At 48.0% G+C, this 17,328-nt stretch overlaps 1 protein-coding gene across 1 annotated transcript in view; it reads left to right on the top strand.

Annotated features, from left to right (window-relative positions):
• Window positions 1-739: 739 nt before the first annotated feature.
• Window positions 740-17,328, top strand: part of LOC144167638 (vasoactive intestinal polypeptide receptor-like) — a 219,616-nt gene continuing 203,027 nt past the window's right edge. The window contains exon 1 of the mRNA XM_077696828.1: window positions 740-1,102. The gene's annotated coding sequence lies outside the window, so the exon portion shown is untranslated. The remainder of the gene's footprint in view (window positions 1,103-17,328) is intronic.

The following is a 17,328-nucleotide window of genomic DNA, read 5'->3' as shown; positions in this document are numbered from 1 at the left end:
CAGTGAAGTCATTTTTTAGAGTGAAGCTATTCGTATGCATTTCTTCCTGCTGGGGCCTGTCAGCAAGATTGCTCAACAGAATAAGCTGTGCGGCAAAGCGAAATTTCGCCGAATCTCGACGCATGGGCGTTCTTGTTCTTTGCCGCCATCAGAACACAGCTGCAGCGACCGGGCTCAAATCGGCGTTCTTGCTATCAGCAGCCCAACGCCTTACCCGCTGATCTATTGCTGCGGGTTAACCACTAAGTCTAATTAACACTGTTAAACTACAATTAATCGTCAGCCACAGAAGCTGGTTACCGCTGCTTTTATATCGGTAGCTATCGTGCACGACGGTTTTTATCGGCATGCAGCATTGCTGATTTTTTTTTGTTCCGTCGTCCTTCATTACTGCAGCCGGGGTTTTCTCAAACGCGGACCATGAGCAGCCCATTTGTTCTTCGTTCCGACAAGAGGGTGGTTGCCGTGGTCGGTAATTGTAATGACTTGTGACGCTTGCATCGCTTTTAAGTTGCAAGCGCTCGCGAGTTCTCTGGGACCAAGCCGGCGATACCACGACGTGGTGAAGTTTCGTTTTCTGCCCGACGCCAGTGCTAGTGCACCGCCGGCCGCGCAAAACGCCTCGTCACGTTTGTCTAGACAGCCGAGTAAAGGATCGTCTGCGAGCTTCCGCTTGCAGACGATGCTTTAATTGCAGCGCATCTGGCACGTTCGGAGTACAATTGTTCCCGTGCTTGGATTACGGGCCATTTTACGCAGTTGCCTGTGTGGAAACGTCATGTAAATTGTTGGGCATACCTTCTTCGATTGGTGTGCGCATATGTATAGCAGTGACAGGCCGCTCCTTGTGAATTCACGATGACTGGTATCCGTCGGTGGTGTTGCGAAGTTTCCGTTGGTATTCGTTGCCCCTGAACTGCAATGAAAATGAACCTTCGTAGTGTTTGGAGCCTTCAAAACGTGACAATTAGTTGGGATTGCCATTTCCAAACCAAGTGATAGAAGAAAAGTTGGCCACAACAAAACTTTTCCGCGTCGGGAGCCGCAGTTCGCGCAAGGTCTGTCTTTGTGTCAGCCACAGTGGTGATGGAGGAGACTGCAGGTAAGCAGCAACTTAGCACACATGCGCCGGGTCTTGTGTGTTGACTAACAATGCTAATGCCACAAAGAGTTTCCTGCGGAAGCTGTGTGCTGCCGGCTGGCTCGAAGGGTGTATCAGCACGGAACCAAGACTTCCGGTAAGCTCACTATTTAAACCATCCTTTCCCCTGAATGGAAGCTGTGCATAATCCGGACGGTGAGGACACGGCGTTAACTGGGTCTTTGAGATTTGCGGTGCTATAGGACCAGCCATGGAAGTGACGAAGAGCCGCCTGGAGTGGTGGCGGAAGAAGGGAGGATGGTGCAGGAGGAGTAATCAAGCAGACGAGAATTTGGAACAGCGTGGGGAAGGGGGGTGGGTGCAGGGCAGCAAAACGTGTGGGAGAGAAAAAAAATTCCCCCGCATTTCCCCGAGGGGGAGAATGTGAAAGTGCGAATGCACGGTTGTCGGCCCGCTTGCAGCGCTTGCGCTCGGCCCCCGCAGCCCACCGCCTCGCCGCCTTCTCTTCCATCTCTTCCATCGGGTTTGTAGTATCACGTGTACACCACGCAGTTATCAAGCCGCTATAACGCCGCTGAGTCGCCAACGCACGCCGCTGACGACGTAGTTTGAATGCGTTAAAGGTATAAGGCGCGTTACTCACTGATATCAGCGTGGAGTCCGTGGCTTAGTCGGTAGCGCGTCGCGCTGCGGCCGCAAAGTCCTCGGATCGAAACCTGGCGCCGGATGCTGTTTCTTTTTCAAATATAGAGGAGCACTGCGGACGCCAACGCCGCCGGCGGTGGATGGTTTGGGGTCGCTTATAAAGTGCATTCGCACTTAAAAAATTAGAACCGCTGGGAAGGGAGCGACGAAAGAGGAAAAATTACTCCCACCTCCCCTCGCGGGAACCCCTATGCGACGCATAGGGGGTTCCGTTGTTGTTTCCTTTAGGTTGATTCTCCCATCGCGTGAAACGTGCCGTGAACCCCCTGCCGCGGCTATGACGCAACGTGGCGCGGCTATGACGCAACACAATCCACTTTAATCCAATCCAATGCAATCCAAGCCAAGCCAAGCCAATCGAATCCAATCCAATGCCCCTCGCGAGAGAGTGTTCGCTATCGGAGAGGAGAGGGGGTGAGCGGCGGAGAGCGCAGCTCGCGCGGTGAGAATGGGGGAGGGGTGTGGACGGACAACAACGCCGTATGGAGGGACAAGGCGAGTGAATGAGATTCCGTCGCATCTAAAACACAAGTAGAGAAAATTTTAGAGGCAGAACAATTATTTCGAATAATACAGCCGCGTCATTTGTGGACAACCGACTTCACGATAAAAATGCGAAGACTCTATCCATCAATCACGGCGGACAAACTGAAACGGGCTAATTCAGGGGAAACGTTTCTAAATAGTTAAATTCATTGCTGCAAAGGTGCACAAACACGCTAACACACTGTGCGCTTTATTTTTGTTATAGAACGCTCCTAAAAGCTACGGGGCTACAGTTTTCTGGCTTCTCACCAAAAATTTAATCTCACCAGAGGAAGTCACTTGTATCGTTTGCCATAATCTGATAAATGCGCGCACGTCCTAATGCTTAGGCCCGAGTCATCTTCTCATGGACGGAGATCGGCACTAATACTTACAAGGATAAGCCACGCTGGATGCTGCCTCGTAAGACGGTGACGACTGCGAGCCGCCCGAACCATAAGCCTATACCCCAGGCCAGCGACGCTGATATGCTGTAGCATAAGCTGGTAAACTCGCGCACGTCTTATTTCCTAGGCATGAATTATGGTAACATGCCCTGACATTGACGTATCTATCCGCCCTGCCGTTAGAGGCCCTCTCCGCAGGAAAGAGGTATCACGTAGATCATTTCGACATCACCGGGCAGCATTGGCGGAACCCGGACCTGCAGTACGACACCCTTTACGCTGTCCACCCGCAGTTTAGGTTTCGTATACCTCACGGTTTATCGAAACAGAGTACATGTGCTATACATCACCTGCGCCTCAAAGTGGCGTGTACCGAAAGCGTTCTTAACAAAATCGGTCCGATGGCGTCACCTCTGTGTCCCCCGGTGTACGAGAGGACACTGAACACCTGTTCTGTGTTTGTTCACGCGTCAACTCGCACGAATGACAGCGCGAAGTTTACTACGGCCGAGGACTCTCAGCATGAAGGACTTTTTAGGCCCTTGGAACAGCGAAGACGGTGTGGTGCGGCGTTTTAAAGCTCTTGTGCGTTTTCTTAGAGACTCCGGACTCGACTCCAGCTTGTGACTTCCTCTGTTGCTATTTTTTTTTGTGTATGTGTGTGCGAGTGTCCGTCTGGTGGACTTTCTTTGGTTTTTCCTTTTATTATTTGTATTATTCATTTTAGCATTTAACCTTCACTGCATATTCAACAACCATCTGAAGTAGCAAGCCCAGCATTATGCAGGTCTGAGTTCTTTGGTCTCATTAAAGAATTGTGTGTCTCTCTCTCGTCGGGCACAAATACCTTTGCGTGCTTGTTTTCGCCCTCATTTTAATTCCAAAGCATTAATTGGCTCACTGAGCGAAACAGCCCGCGTTAACGTTGGCATAGGCGCTGGACGCAGCGAAATGGCTCTTAGTTCACATGTATTTGAAACGTTCCCTAGCACTAGGCGATCCATAGCACGAGCCTAAACACGGCAGTAGCGAAAGGTAGCTGTTCAGCCCAGTCCAGCAGAAATGAAAGAGAGAGGCAGAAGAACGTAGCCAAGCGAGCCAACAAGCGGGCAGCGAGATCCACCATCACCCGCCGCAGTGGCTCAGTGGCTAAGGCGTTGTGCTACTGAGCCTAAGGAAGCGGGTTCGATTCCCGGCCGTGGCGGCGCCTCTTCAGGTGAAGGCGAAAAGCAAAAACGCCTGTGCGTCAGCCTTTCGGCGCGCGTTAAAGATCCCCAGGTGGTCAGAATTAATCCGGGAACGTCTACTACGGCGCGCCTGATAGCCAAGGTGTAGCTTCGCCGTGTAAAATCCTAAAGTTTGAAAAAAGAAATTAGTAGTGGCTTAGCTCTGCTATGCCAGAATATACGTAGCGTGAACTAAGGTTCAGCAATCCAGTCCAGTCCAGTCCAGTCCAGTCCAGTATAATCCAGTCCAATTCAGTCCAGTCCAGTCACTGCTCCTCGCGCATGCTCCACGGCTCTTCACGAGCCACGCGAAACGGCTATCAAGCGGCTCCGGTGCAGCGTCAGACTTGGCTACTGCGCAATTGAGGCGCACACATGGACACGCGCCGGCGCCAGTGCGTCTGCCGCGGCTATGACGCAACACAATCCAACACAATCCAATTTAATTCAATCCAATCCAAATCCAAGCCAATCCAAGCCAAGCCAAGCCAAACCAATCCAATCCCATTCATTCCAATGTCCCTCGCGCTTGCGCAGAACGGCCCTTCACGGCACACGCGAAACTGCTCAACCTTGGCCAGTGTAGCTTACGCTACAAAAAAATTCACCATCGTCACTCTCCCTGTACATGTGCACGGCGGCAGGAAGGAGCAGAGGCTCAAACCGAAGCGACCCGAAAGCGCAAGGAGGGAGCGGGTCACGTAGCAAAGCGTCTCAAGTGGCAAAAGGACGAAACCCTTCGAGGACGCGGAACGAAAGCAAAGCGTCTGAGGCGTTCAATTGGGTCAATAACGCTTTCATATTCAAAACCGATGTCGGGTGTCCTGGTACTTTTTTTTAAGCGCAGAGCACTTTAGGGGCTGGCCTTGCCGTCGTACCTCACTAACGGTCGATGTCAAGTGACTGCGGAATCAGGCGGCGCAGCGAGAAAACGGACCTAAGTAGAGCCCGGTGTACCGTCGTCAGGGAGTCACTCTGAGGCTTCGAAAACCACGCGGTTTAATAAATAAGTCATACCCGTTCGAAGCTCGTGAACCGCTGGCGCATGTCGCGCATCTCCCCGTTGTTTAGCGCGAAGAAAACTGCAGGTACATTTCAGGCAAAATCTGTGCATATAACTGCCAGCCCTCGCGTTCATTTAGTTAGGAACGCTCGTTGGGTTGGTTCTTATGATAGTAAGCGAAAAAAGCGGCCGCGCAAGAAAAAAATGGCGCATTCAAAATGCCGCAGAAAGGCTCCAGCCGCGCAAGATAAAAATTACGCGTTCGAAATGACGCAAAACAGCTTCAGCAAACGAAATTAAAGCAAGCACAAAAAGAACAGAACTCCCGCTGGCGCAGCCTCAGGCAGGGAGCGGGGAAGCACTGTGAAGGCAGGAAATTTGAAATGCATTGGGTGGCAGCAGTGAGCGGGTAACGGCGCTGCAGCCCATTATGGCGAATCACCGCTCTGCCCTTCCAACGGCTTTCACATGGAGTGGAACGGCTTTAATTTTTTTTATACTTGCCAGAAATTTGCACGTACGGATGGCCGAGCTTGCAGGGGCGTGTTCACCTCCGGTGTTTTGTATTTTTTTGCCACCCAGTTTTGCGTAACCATTAATACTGTCAGGATCGAGCAAACGACGTGATTCCATGCGAGCAGCGGCTGAAAGGTAATGCGGCGTCACCCGTGATTAATCTCAACGTTTAAAGGAACTAAATAATTCCAGGATAGATTAAAGGGCAGTAAACTCCTAGTGAACTGTTTCTCTTACTCTAGTACAAAGAATCAACGCGTGTCTCATGAGCGCGGAAGCTACGGCAAAGGTTTGTAGCTCCTACACGGCTGACGAGCTGCTCTACGCTCGCACACATCATCACGACTACAACAACGCAGCTCCTGATCACACCCGCATTACCTGCATTGTTCTCGGGCACTGTTACAAATGAATGCTGCTACAACGTTCTGTGAAGACGACATGCAAAGCGTTAGCGACAGCCTCGCGGCGTGAGCCATCTTTTGTCAGGAAAAAGGGAGATTGAATGGCGCTGCGTTGGAAGGACCAAAGGAATGAAAGGGGAATTTTGCTTTCGAAACTCCCCCCATTGCGGAATACCGAGAAGCAGCGTTGCGGAAACGCCAGATATTTTTGTTCCGTGGCTCTTGATAAAGTTGCCCCCATTTGCAAATGCCGGGAAGTTTGAGGCGCTCTTCCGTTCTTTAACATCTCGCAAAAGAACGTGGTGTTCAAACGCAACGAAGTGAAAGAAACTAAAGCCTTCCACCTTTGTTGTGTTGAGCAATACCAAGCTAATTAAGAAGCTTTGCTAGGCCTCTTTAATTTTTCTTTGGCTTTATTGGGTGATGACACTAATTAGGTCCTGCTTAGCGTCAGCACGATGTCTAAGATCACAGAAACTATGTTCAAGGCACTCAAAGCAATCTTCTGTGTATGGGGTTCTAGAAGCCGGATATTTTTGTTTTGTGTCGACTTCATTAGCCACGCGTATACAGATCCCGCTGGGCGTACAATACGAAAGCAGAAATCGAAAAAAAAAGCGTCGATATAAACGACGACAAAAGGTGCCCCTTTCGGAGTAATCGAATTGCTCTGGAGGAAGTGCATTGTTCTCAAGAAGCAAATAGCGATTGACTACGGTTTGTAAAAAAACTATCGCGTCTTACTAAATGTGTGCTCGAACAGCCGCGTGAGTTTTCCGTAAACGTTTATTTAAATAGTCCGGAAAATGTGTAGAGCTACAGCAAAGAAAAAAATATGGAGCCATCCCGCCTTGCGAAAGAGGATCGCCACTCAATCAGTTACATTCAGAGTGTAGAGTTGACTAATGGGTACACCAATGAATATCACAACGTTGCTTTATTTCGGGGTACTGGCCGAGAAAATGACTATGTGCTCACTGATATACACTGATGGGTTCGGCGACAGCTTTATGATTCTTCGTAGTAGAAAATTCTTACACATATTATATACTTCCAAATGTGCCGTGTCCTCGCCCGGGAAATATCATTTCAACGCTTTATTTGTAACTGCTCTATTGTGTTTTAAGCTCATATTTTCGGATAATTCCCTGTCCTACTACAGATGGTACCATACCTTGCATCTAAATCTCAACGTATTGCTCAAAGCACGGGAGCTGGAAGTTAACATCGGCTCCTTTAAATGTTCTCACTTATAACCTAGCCTTAGACATGTCGCGAAGTTTTGCAGCTTCTACGAAAACTTGTTTGGCCGTTCTTTTTCGTCACAAGCTGAAATTTGAATACAAACTCTGCCGCATTGTTTTTGATGCAGATGAAGAAATCGAACCCTCCTTGGCTGGGTGACAAACCACCGTGCTTAATTTGGGGAGATATTTGGGAGCTTTTCTATTCTTTTTCTTTTTGATTGTTTTTTTTTTCTTCCGCGAAAAAAGACTTTTGTGCTCTGCTGTTCATGACTATATTCTTTTTTTATTGTTGTTGTTGTTGTTGTACAGAGTAATTAGTGTTTTGATGTCTATGCTTGTGATGCATGCGTATGAACTTCGTATTCGCACTTCCGCAATTACGCCTGCATTGTCGCTTGTCCATGCTACTTCCTTGAACTGTAAGGGAAGGGGACGCGTGAAGCTACGCACGCAGCTTTTTTCCTGCGTCCTTCCCCTTCCGACTGGGCAAAATAAAATCTTGGAATCTTGAAGTCTGGGGAATGAGTTTAGAGAAGTGGCTAATGTTGCTTACAAGAGGAGGCCCGAGTTAAACGTGATCAATGTTTCATAGTCTTATGTAGAATATTCAGGATGTCTATGCCTCCTAATCCCCGTAATTTACAATGCCGGCTACCAGTACGCTCTAGAATTCATATAATGAGGGATCGCTCTGCAGAATTCCCGCGCAAGCTATGGCTATAAAGTCTGCACCTCATTACAAGCCTTCGCAGGAGGCGCATTAGAGTGCTTGCGCAGCGCAAATAAGGCGGCTGCCTGGGCGACAAATTGAACCGGCGAAGGCTTCATTACGCACAGGCGTCGTTACTCCAAGGACACACGGGCGTCTCGGTTTACAGCAGCTCATGGCTGCATGTTATGTACATAGAACGGACGTAGACGCGCAGTGAGTGATCAGATTTCGAGGTCAAAGTCTTGAGACTTGGAGCGACTACGTTACACCGTAGAACTGGAGAGCTTGCCTGATCCAGTGAACGATTTAATATTTAACTGGCGAATGACCTGTTGGAGCTGTGTTCAGAACTTAAATGATCAATATCAGTGTTTGAATAGGAAGCACCGAGAGGGAGCATTTGAACAGTGAACCGAGTTTGTAGCCTGAACGAGGCACCTGGACCCTTGTAGTTGTTTATTCATTTTGTTACGTTGGAAACAGGCACCGTAGAAGGCTCCATTATTCAGTTAAGGTGTGAACTGCCCAGGCCCTATGAACGTTTGAGAATTCCTAAAAATCCTCGTCTATCCGCAGTAGTTAAAGGTTGAAAGCCTTTCAACCTTTAACTACTGCGGATAGACGAGGATTTTGTTCCGGGAACAAATGAGTTCACATAATGCCTAGTTATATGGGTCGAGGCCCGGCCTCTACACAGAGCTTTGGCTGTGGTGGCGTTGTTGGTAAAACACAGGCAGGCTATCCTTTCTAGATTGCCGCCAGTTGCATGCTTCGCCCGTAATCTCGCCTGATTATGGCTTGAGAATGTCACAAATCGATAAAGTCCAGAGCATCCATCAAGAGCTCACTCTTCTCGCCCAGTAACTTTTGACCCTGAGCCCCAAAAGCGTAACTTTAGTGATGAACAAGTGGACTACAGTGATAAACCATAAATATAAACTATATAATGACGTAAGCAGATTTAGAGCGGTACGCTACAATTTATATAAATTATCTGCGCCTTTGGTAGCTTCGCAACCGTACGATACATCGAAATGCGAAGCTATATTACTTTCAGCTCACATAATTCTCAATAAAGTAAACTGCTGCCAAATGTTACAGTACCGCCTGCACCAACGAACACCGGTGCCATTGATTTAGGTAAATTTCACCGCAAAGAAGGCTTCGCGGAAAATTTCCTACTCCTACACTCTTAAATAATCGCTGCCGGTGGGATAGAACGTCCAATCATCGTGACCAAGTGCGCAAATTTGGTGAATGGCAAGGTCGCACGAGCGATTAGAGCAAAATATAGCATCTGCGCTGTGACAAGAGCGCAAGGCGTGCATCAGCGCTGTTGCCGCCACGCGGGTACTATTTCATGCTCTAATCGCATGCTGGGTCTCGTCATCCACCAAATTTGCCCATTTGGTCACGATGATTGGCCGTTCTGGAGTGTTGTGGCAAAGCCCACCTGCGGCGATTTGTAAGAGTGTATACCTCAAGCAGGCGCTGTCAAGTGGTATGTTTTTAGCACACGTTAGACCACCACGTAATGGTGGCGAGCGTTCACCAGTCGACAGGGAGAGAGGCGGCAATTATGAGAGTATATATTTAATTACTTGGCCGTCCTGCTGGCGCCAAGGAACACGACAGTGGCCTTAAGGATGCTTGCTTTGCTTATTTGATGCCGATTACGTGGACCTTCGGAACCACGATCATGCTAGTTGATGAAGGATTATCGTGGTTCCGAAGGTTTCCGTAATCGGCATCAGATAAGCGTCACTGTCCATAAAACTTGCCTTCCACTGTGATATTTTGATTTCAAAATGAAACCTTGTGTCGACCTTTCTGCATACATTTAAACCTGGACATAACAAAGTTGACGAAAATTCGCAGTTTCTCGCTAAATGCAAACTTTCTTTAAATGCAGGTTTCGAGTTGCGGCTTACGTGAATGAAGAATACACAAAACCAAAATGTTAGACATCAGTGATGGTGAACTCAACGCTCAAGGATTTATTTCGCAGCGAAAAACTGTGCGAGTTGCGCCTGCTGCTTTCCCACGAGCTTGGCACTACACGTCACTACAAAGAAGCAAGGTCACTTACCTCGGTATTTAAAAACGTAACTTAACTATCACTCTTGACACTTTTCGGTGCCTTAACCCATTTAGTGACCAAACTTGCGCTGAAAGGGCGCCTTTTCGCGGGCTTGATTCTCTTTTCCGCACTCAAACTGGTGAGACGGTGCTTGCTGGGATACTGTACCGTGCGGCGACGTTCTGCTTTCTCGCCGACAGAGACGGCATTTAAAATTGCGAGCTTGTCTTGAAAAGACCGAACTTTTCGTTTTGTGGCAGCATAACTCAACACCCCCGAACCGGCACCACAGATAGCAGTTGAGACGCACGACTACACGCCGACCGTCAGACCTAATCGACACCGCACTCACACTGGAAACCCGACCGGCAGGCCTAGCACCTAATCGACACCGCACTCACGCTGAAAACACAATAATTTGCGGGGGGGGGGGGGGGGTGAATTTCGCTAAATTCGTGCATTTATCCAGCCAATTTTTCAAAAAAGTGCAAAAAACAATGGCTCATCAGCGTAGCGAATTCGTTACATCAAGGTTAACCGTGGCGACGCCTTCGTTACATAGAGGTCGCGAGCACATGGTATTCATTGGGGTTGGAAATGGGGAATTAAAAAACTTCGGTAAATCCAGGAAGTCGTTACACACAGGTTCGTTACACCAAGGTTTACCTGTATAGCTTTCATTTTCATTGCGATTGTCTAGCATGAACTGAAGATTTCTTTAAGTTTCTTACCTTCACGCAAGCTAAAGGAAGGAAAATACGAAACGAACGCATTAATTAGATGGCTTAAATGTACGACTTAACAACCGGCATCTTAATTGCTATGGTACTCATATCTGTTGTTTTCTGCTCTATTACCTCACAGCGCATACCGATATATGGCAAAATTTAATACCAAGCGTTGTATGTCTCGCCGATGGGCTATGTCGCGTCAAACACTCACTGCAGGAAAACCTACTTTCTATGCCGACGATAATGATCGTGGGTGAAGTGAAAAAAAAAAAAAAAAAAACGCTCCGCGTGCTTTGAATCGAACCTGGGCCCCTCGTGTTATGAAGCCTATGTTTATCCAATCGCGCCATTACGACATGGCCGGAGCCGTTCGAATTTGGTGAGGGCCGCATGCGCGTGCAAAATTAGACTAAAATCATGCACCCCCCTCCGTCTAACGACGGCAATGGTTAAACGCGAAGTTTCTTCTTCGAAATCAAATAACGAAGGGTCAAAGTCAAAGCCACTGCGATCAAAAGTCCGAACCGTCTGTCTGTCAAAGTCCCAACTCGAACAACAACCATGTAACCCCCCACGCAAAATCATCGCGTACAACCATCGCCATCGTTAGACGGAGGGGTGCATCACTTTTTTTTTCTGCATTGTCGAAGCAATCCCTACACCGTGGATTCTGAGATCTCCGTCAGGATGGGCGATTTCCAGTCGCCAGTCTTGGACGCCATAAGCACGCCAGCATTGCGAGGATACAGCCGACATATAGTAACTACAACTTTTTAAAGTCTCTCACATCTCCCCACAATATCTGGAAGAAAAATCAGGACGATTCAGCGATAATTCTGCTCCCCTTTGCAAGCTATAACCACTGTAAAGAACGAAACAACCACCGCGTGTCAGCCAAGCCCCTTTTTCGAAACTTTTTTTTAAACTTTGCCTCGCTTTGCTCTTCTTTCCCAATTTAAGGCAGAGCAATCCGCAGTTTTTGTGCCGCATTGAGACCTCGGTGTTTGTTTCTGGGTGTGCAATGTTCCAAGGGTCAACATTTTCTCATAATTCTTATTTTTTTTTCCGTTGATGCCACTAATAACTCATCACTTCTGAGTAATACAGTCGATCGCCTCTTTTCAGTCCTTCAGGATATGCTTTCTTTTAATACCCGTATTTGAAAGTTCATTGCAGGAACTTAGTTAAATTTTGTTTTCGACTAGTTCGTCTGCCTGTACGGAACTTCTTCGCTCTGTATTCTCTAGGAGGGCTTTTCAACCTTTGCAGTTTTTTTTATTTTCATTTGAAACGGCCAATTTATTGACACTGAAATATTTTTTGCTGTCAAAAAAATAAATAAATAAAAAAGAAGTACTGCGCTCAGATAAGAAAAACAAGAATTTAATTGAGAAATGAAGTTCGGGCTGCGCTTTTCCGGCCAATCTCAGGTTGTCTCCTCCACCGCTTCATTTATATTTTAACACCGTAGAGTCAGGGAATGCTGCGTGTTCGTCCCGCTTTCAACAACTGGCCGTCTTGTGATTGGCTGTCTACGGTACGCAAGGTCATTTTTGTCTCTTTGCGGCAATAACACTGAAGTGATCCTGTAATTCGTCGTGCTGCCGTGAGTGCTGAAGTAAGCTTTGTTCTCATCGAAGAAGTCACGAACTTTCTTGGGGCTGTGCTGCAGCCAAAATGCGCTGACGTTGCCAGAACAAAGATTAAAGAGGCAAACATTTTTAGCAGCCTTCAGTAAGTAAATGCCCATGAGACAGCGGCAAATAATGGAGGCAGTGCTTCCAGGAATGTGCGACATCCGCGCCCCTTTCATCGCCGCTGTCGACCGGCCAGACTGGGGACACGAAATCGACTTCACGGTCGACGAAAGAGCGGTAATTGCCGAACCGGTGCATCCCGTTAGCGGCTCGGGAACGCTAATGCTGCGGGTGGTTTAGAGGTCTTGGCGCATTGCCCGCCCGCGGGGCAGACGTATACTGCAGGCAGAGAAGACGCGCTTGGGCCGGAATGGAGGTGCAGAGGTTCAGGAGAGAGACTGTTTTTAGGTAGTTCTGCAGCATCACGCACCTTAAAAGGCTGTTGCGACACAAGCTGGCCTAACCTAACCCACCTTAAACCTCTTCTAACGAAACTTAAACCCAACCTTAATCTAACCTAAACCTAAGATAATATAACCTAATCTAAGTGGGGCTTCCTCAATTTCATTTCACTCAAAAACGCATGATGCGTCGGAACGACCTGCAAAACGACTCTTCCGAGGTTAAGTATGCTAACGTTGGAGCAAATTGGCCACATGGTAAGAGGAACTGACTATTTAAAGGCTTATATGTAACAGGAGAAATAAATCTGTAGGGAAATATAACACGGATATTGTTTTTTAAAAAAACGAAGTAAGCGTTCGAAATGCCTCTTTCCTTCAGAAATCAATATCTTTTTATAACTGTTGAGTTGGATGTAATTTATCGGAAATAGGTTGGAATTTGTTGGGGCGAATTGATCCATGTATACCTGCAACAGGTGAGGTAAATAGCAAAGGGCTTTCGATAGATAAACGGACTCCATCTTTACACTTCCCTCCTTGTTTTTTGTTATAGTTTAATCCCTAAACGCGATGACATCACCTGGCTGGAACTAACTCGGAATCACTCGATCGATAATGAACACCGCTCGTATTATCTGGTGCCAAAGCCAGAAAGACTTCCAGGAGTCTGCTAAGGCGTTGCGCAGCTTCACTCGGGTTCATATAGGCTCGGCTCCCAGCCATGCCCGCTGAATTTTTAAGCAGGCAAAATGCAGAAACGCCCGTCTGCAAGTTTTCCGCGGACGTGTAAACTGATCGCGTGTCGTTGATGCTTTAGGGTGTCTCATTGGCCAAATTGAAAGCACCCACAAACTTGAAACGATTCTAAGAAGACTTAACGCGTCGGCGAAGCTCCTTTTAGGTAAGGGGAAGCCATCTGAGTACTCGTGGTGTCCATCGTCATTGCAGTCAGCCTATAGAAAACTCGTCACTAAATAAGATGCGGGAACGGTTAGCCATTCCGGACGCCACAGATATCATATCAACAGAACGGTCGCTCCCGGTCTACATGGAGAACTGTGTGCTTCCGCGTTCTCAGTGTTATGGCAGGTGTTAGAAACTGCAGGAAATTTGGTATTTTATCGGCATGACGCGTCGCGGATTCGTTCTTTGCGTTTTTATCATCAATATGCTGCACAGCGAACATTTAGTAAAATAACGTTGATCAGAGCGGAGACCATACAGAAATCTACAGCCCCTGAATTCACGCCATGTCTTTTAAGTCTTCTTTAGCCAACTGTACTTTTACAAGCAGGCGTCTTCGCAGCCCTTCTCGTGGTTTTTTAATGTCCGCTGCTGCAGCACCCGTTCGGGCCGCTTACTCTTTTTATCGCCTTTTCGCGCTGTTCGAGCAGTAAATCCAACCGATCAGCCAAACTTACCAAGTTTCGTTCTCCACCCACAGGTCGACTTTTTTGCGATCACAACCATAACTTCCGGGTGGAATCCCACCTGGTTGTTGCTTTAGATTTGCCAGGACGGCCGTTGAGAAAGCCGTGTGAGGGCTTGTTATTTCTACAAAGGAGATTTTGGGGAACGCGCATACCGGGTGTCTACCCGTGGCACCAATTTTTGCCGGTTCGAACCTTGCCGTTACGCTATTACCCTTACTGCAGTGATTTCGGTTTGCTGCAGTCCTGTAGACCTGGTCTCCTTTAGCGCTGACGCAGACCGCGTCGGTTCAGAAGAGATTCCGGGCGACGTGTCAAGAATCTGGAAGCCATGGGGACGCTTCTGCTGCGTAACCGTGTCGCCGGACAGCGCACGTCGGAGACCTTCCGCCTCCGGGCTCCGGGAACGGGCGTGTCAACCGTCAGCGGCGAGCGCTTTCTTCTCCCCGGCGTTGCTCAATCGGTGTCGCTGGAACACTTGCTTATTCCGCGAGTGCTCACAGACCGTGATTCGTACGCCACTCAGCAGCGCCATTCTTCAGTGATATTCTCGGGTGAGGTATTTGAGCCTCAGTATCGATCTTTCACTCTCTTGTGCCTACCCTTTGCACTTATAGCAATGAGTATGAAATGTCAAAGGGCGCGGCACAGCGTTCAATATTTTCAGGAGTGGCATATATGAAAGTGAAAGTTTTTTTTTCTTCTGCCACTACTACAAGTGTGCGTATGGTACTCCTATGGGCGTAACCAGACATAACGTGCTTAAGTGAACGCTCTAAGTGCAGTAAAAACGGTTTATATGAACCATCTTTCCCTACCCTTATTGCCATATCCCACAGCAGGGCATCTTGGCCTCCTTCCTCCAATAAATTCACCCATTTAGTTCTTTGAAGCTATTACAAGAGGCGCAAGGCACATCTGACGTAGGAAAGGCTTAACGTTATTGAGATGGATGAAGCATTTCTGACGGAGCAAGGCTTGACGCTAAATTCGTTGTGTTGGGTGAAGTTTAAGGAGATGGATGAAACGTGCAGTGTGCACGCTACATCACTGTGATTTAAGTGAACTCTAAAATTGGTCTTTTTCATATATATTCGCGCATCTTTTTGTTAATTTTTAAGTTCTTAGTGTGCCTTGTATGAATTGTGTGCCTTAGGAGACAAAAAAGACCCCTCTTCTGAGCAGCGGATGGTACCGGAAACACGCGCGCTGTCATACAACTAAAAGAAAAACCGTGGCAGGGACAGGCACCGCGCACATTGATGCGCAGCATGTGACAGGTAAGTGACTGTACCAATAGACTCCGCGCTGACGCCGCGAGGAGCCAACACCACTTCGAATTTTTCTATGTGGTGTTGGTGGAGCATGGCTTTCGAGGTACTTATAGTTACAACGAAAGGCTGCAATGAGGAGAAAAAATCATTAAAACGTGCTTACAAGATCTCAATGTGAAAGCAACAGGGTACGTACCCCGAGGATACCTTACAGATACATCGCGTGTGTGTCATGCTGGTTAAATGGGGAAGCATAGCACAGGTTCCTATATCCTCGGTAGAGACTTTCGAATCGTCTGCGGTCTGGTTGCCATTGTAGCAGCAATGGAGCAGTAGCAGTAGAGAACAGAATGTAGCTGCCAAGAATTATTTGACACATATCGCCAGGGTAAGCCATAATGTTTTCATGCCCAAACCACGTAAACTGTTCAAGTTCCCTGAGGAATTTTTTCGCTCCATGAGCCACCTATGCGACCGGATTTAAATGAAATGACAGGCAGGTTAGGCGCGCTCAGAATATGCGAACCGACACCGCATGTAGTGCATGATTTTAAGGAAGGATTTCCTTTCGATAGTGAGCCAATCACTCCTTACAGGGATGTGGTGGTCACCCTTAGCAATCTAGTGCGCTGACCGCCATTTGTGTCCGATTTTCAAGGGCTCTCCGAGATCTGGCCTCTGCCGCTTGCAGGTACTTGTGCAAACAAGATATAATCGTACTTCTGAATACGTCAAACCGGACAACAATCTAAAAGGGCGTTTTTATCGTTCAGCCCTTGCTTGGTAGCATTGAAGCTTTGTACTTTAACGGTTACGATCAGAAACGGGAGCCGCTAGCACCATGGGCGTCGGCAGGGGGGTGTAAATTGGGCTGGCGGGCTTGTCAAGCTGCTTCTATGCAGCTTTTATCGTCAGCCTTGCGATGTATCAACGATAAAATGAAATAAAAGATACCTCACCTCACCCCCCCCCCCCCCTTAAGCCAAACCAGCACAATTGCCCTTCCCCCGCCCTCTACCTCTTCCCAACAGTACAACGGGTTTTCCCCCATCAATACAAAATCCTGGCAACGCTCATGGCGAGCACTGGGCCAGCGGCGCACAACAGGGAGTAAAGTATAGCAACCGGTCTCGAATGTTCATTCGGAATAGTCGTCTGATGGCAATAGCCAACTTGGAAATACGAATAGGCGAGGCCATCCCGTACTACAAGTACTGGTGGCGCGGATCATACATATCAAAATTGTCTAGCGAAAAGGAACCTTTATGCATATTGGACATAAATCATCGTCATCATCATCAACAGCCTACTAGGACCACTCAGGTCGAAGGCCTCTGATGGATTATGCGGTTTAACGCGCCGACGCTCTTAGCCCCCTCTGCTGCGTAGCAGGTGTGACCGCTGCCGTGGTCATTTACTTCGCAGCCACTGGAGACTGAGAGCCGTGGGTTCATTGGCGTATTCGTGGGAGGTTGTGGCCATTACAACACCAAGGTGGCGAATCCTGCTCTGGCGAGGGAGTGCGTTATCGGCAATGGTCGCCGGGATCAGGCCGCTCCCTAACCTCATTCTGCAATTCCATCTACACGCGGATTTTTTTTTTGAATTTGGTGGGAATTGAGTGGCCCCGGGATTCGAACCACGGTACTTCTGCAGGCGAGGCGGATGTTCTACCTCTACACCACCGCTGCACCTAATTACCGCGAGTGTACCGGAATCTTTGAAGAACGCGAACATCATCCTTATCTATAAGAAAGGCGACATGAAAGAATGGAAAAATTACAGTCCGATCACCTTACTGTCAGTCGTCTACAAGGCTCTTACCAGGGTAATCGCTAAAAGAATTTCTGCCACCTTAGATTTCAGCCAACCTAAAGAACAAGCAAGGTTTCGTAAAGGCTATTCAACAATGAACCATATTCACA

The sequence above is a fragment of the Haemaphysalis longicornis genome, unplaced genomic scaffold, assembly GCF_048455015.1.
Source record: "Haemaphysalis longicornis isolate Haplotype H1 unplaced genomic scaffold, Haemaphysalis longicornis Haplotype H1 scaffold_2, whole genome shotgun sequence".
Classification (NCBI taxonomy): Eukaryota; Metazoa; Arthropoda; class Arachnida; order Ixodida; family Ixodidae; genus Haemaphysalis; species Haemaphysalis longicornis.
This window is presented reverse-complemented; position numbering and strand designations above follow the sequence as displayed.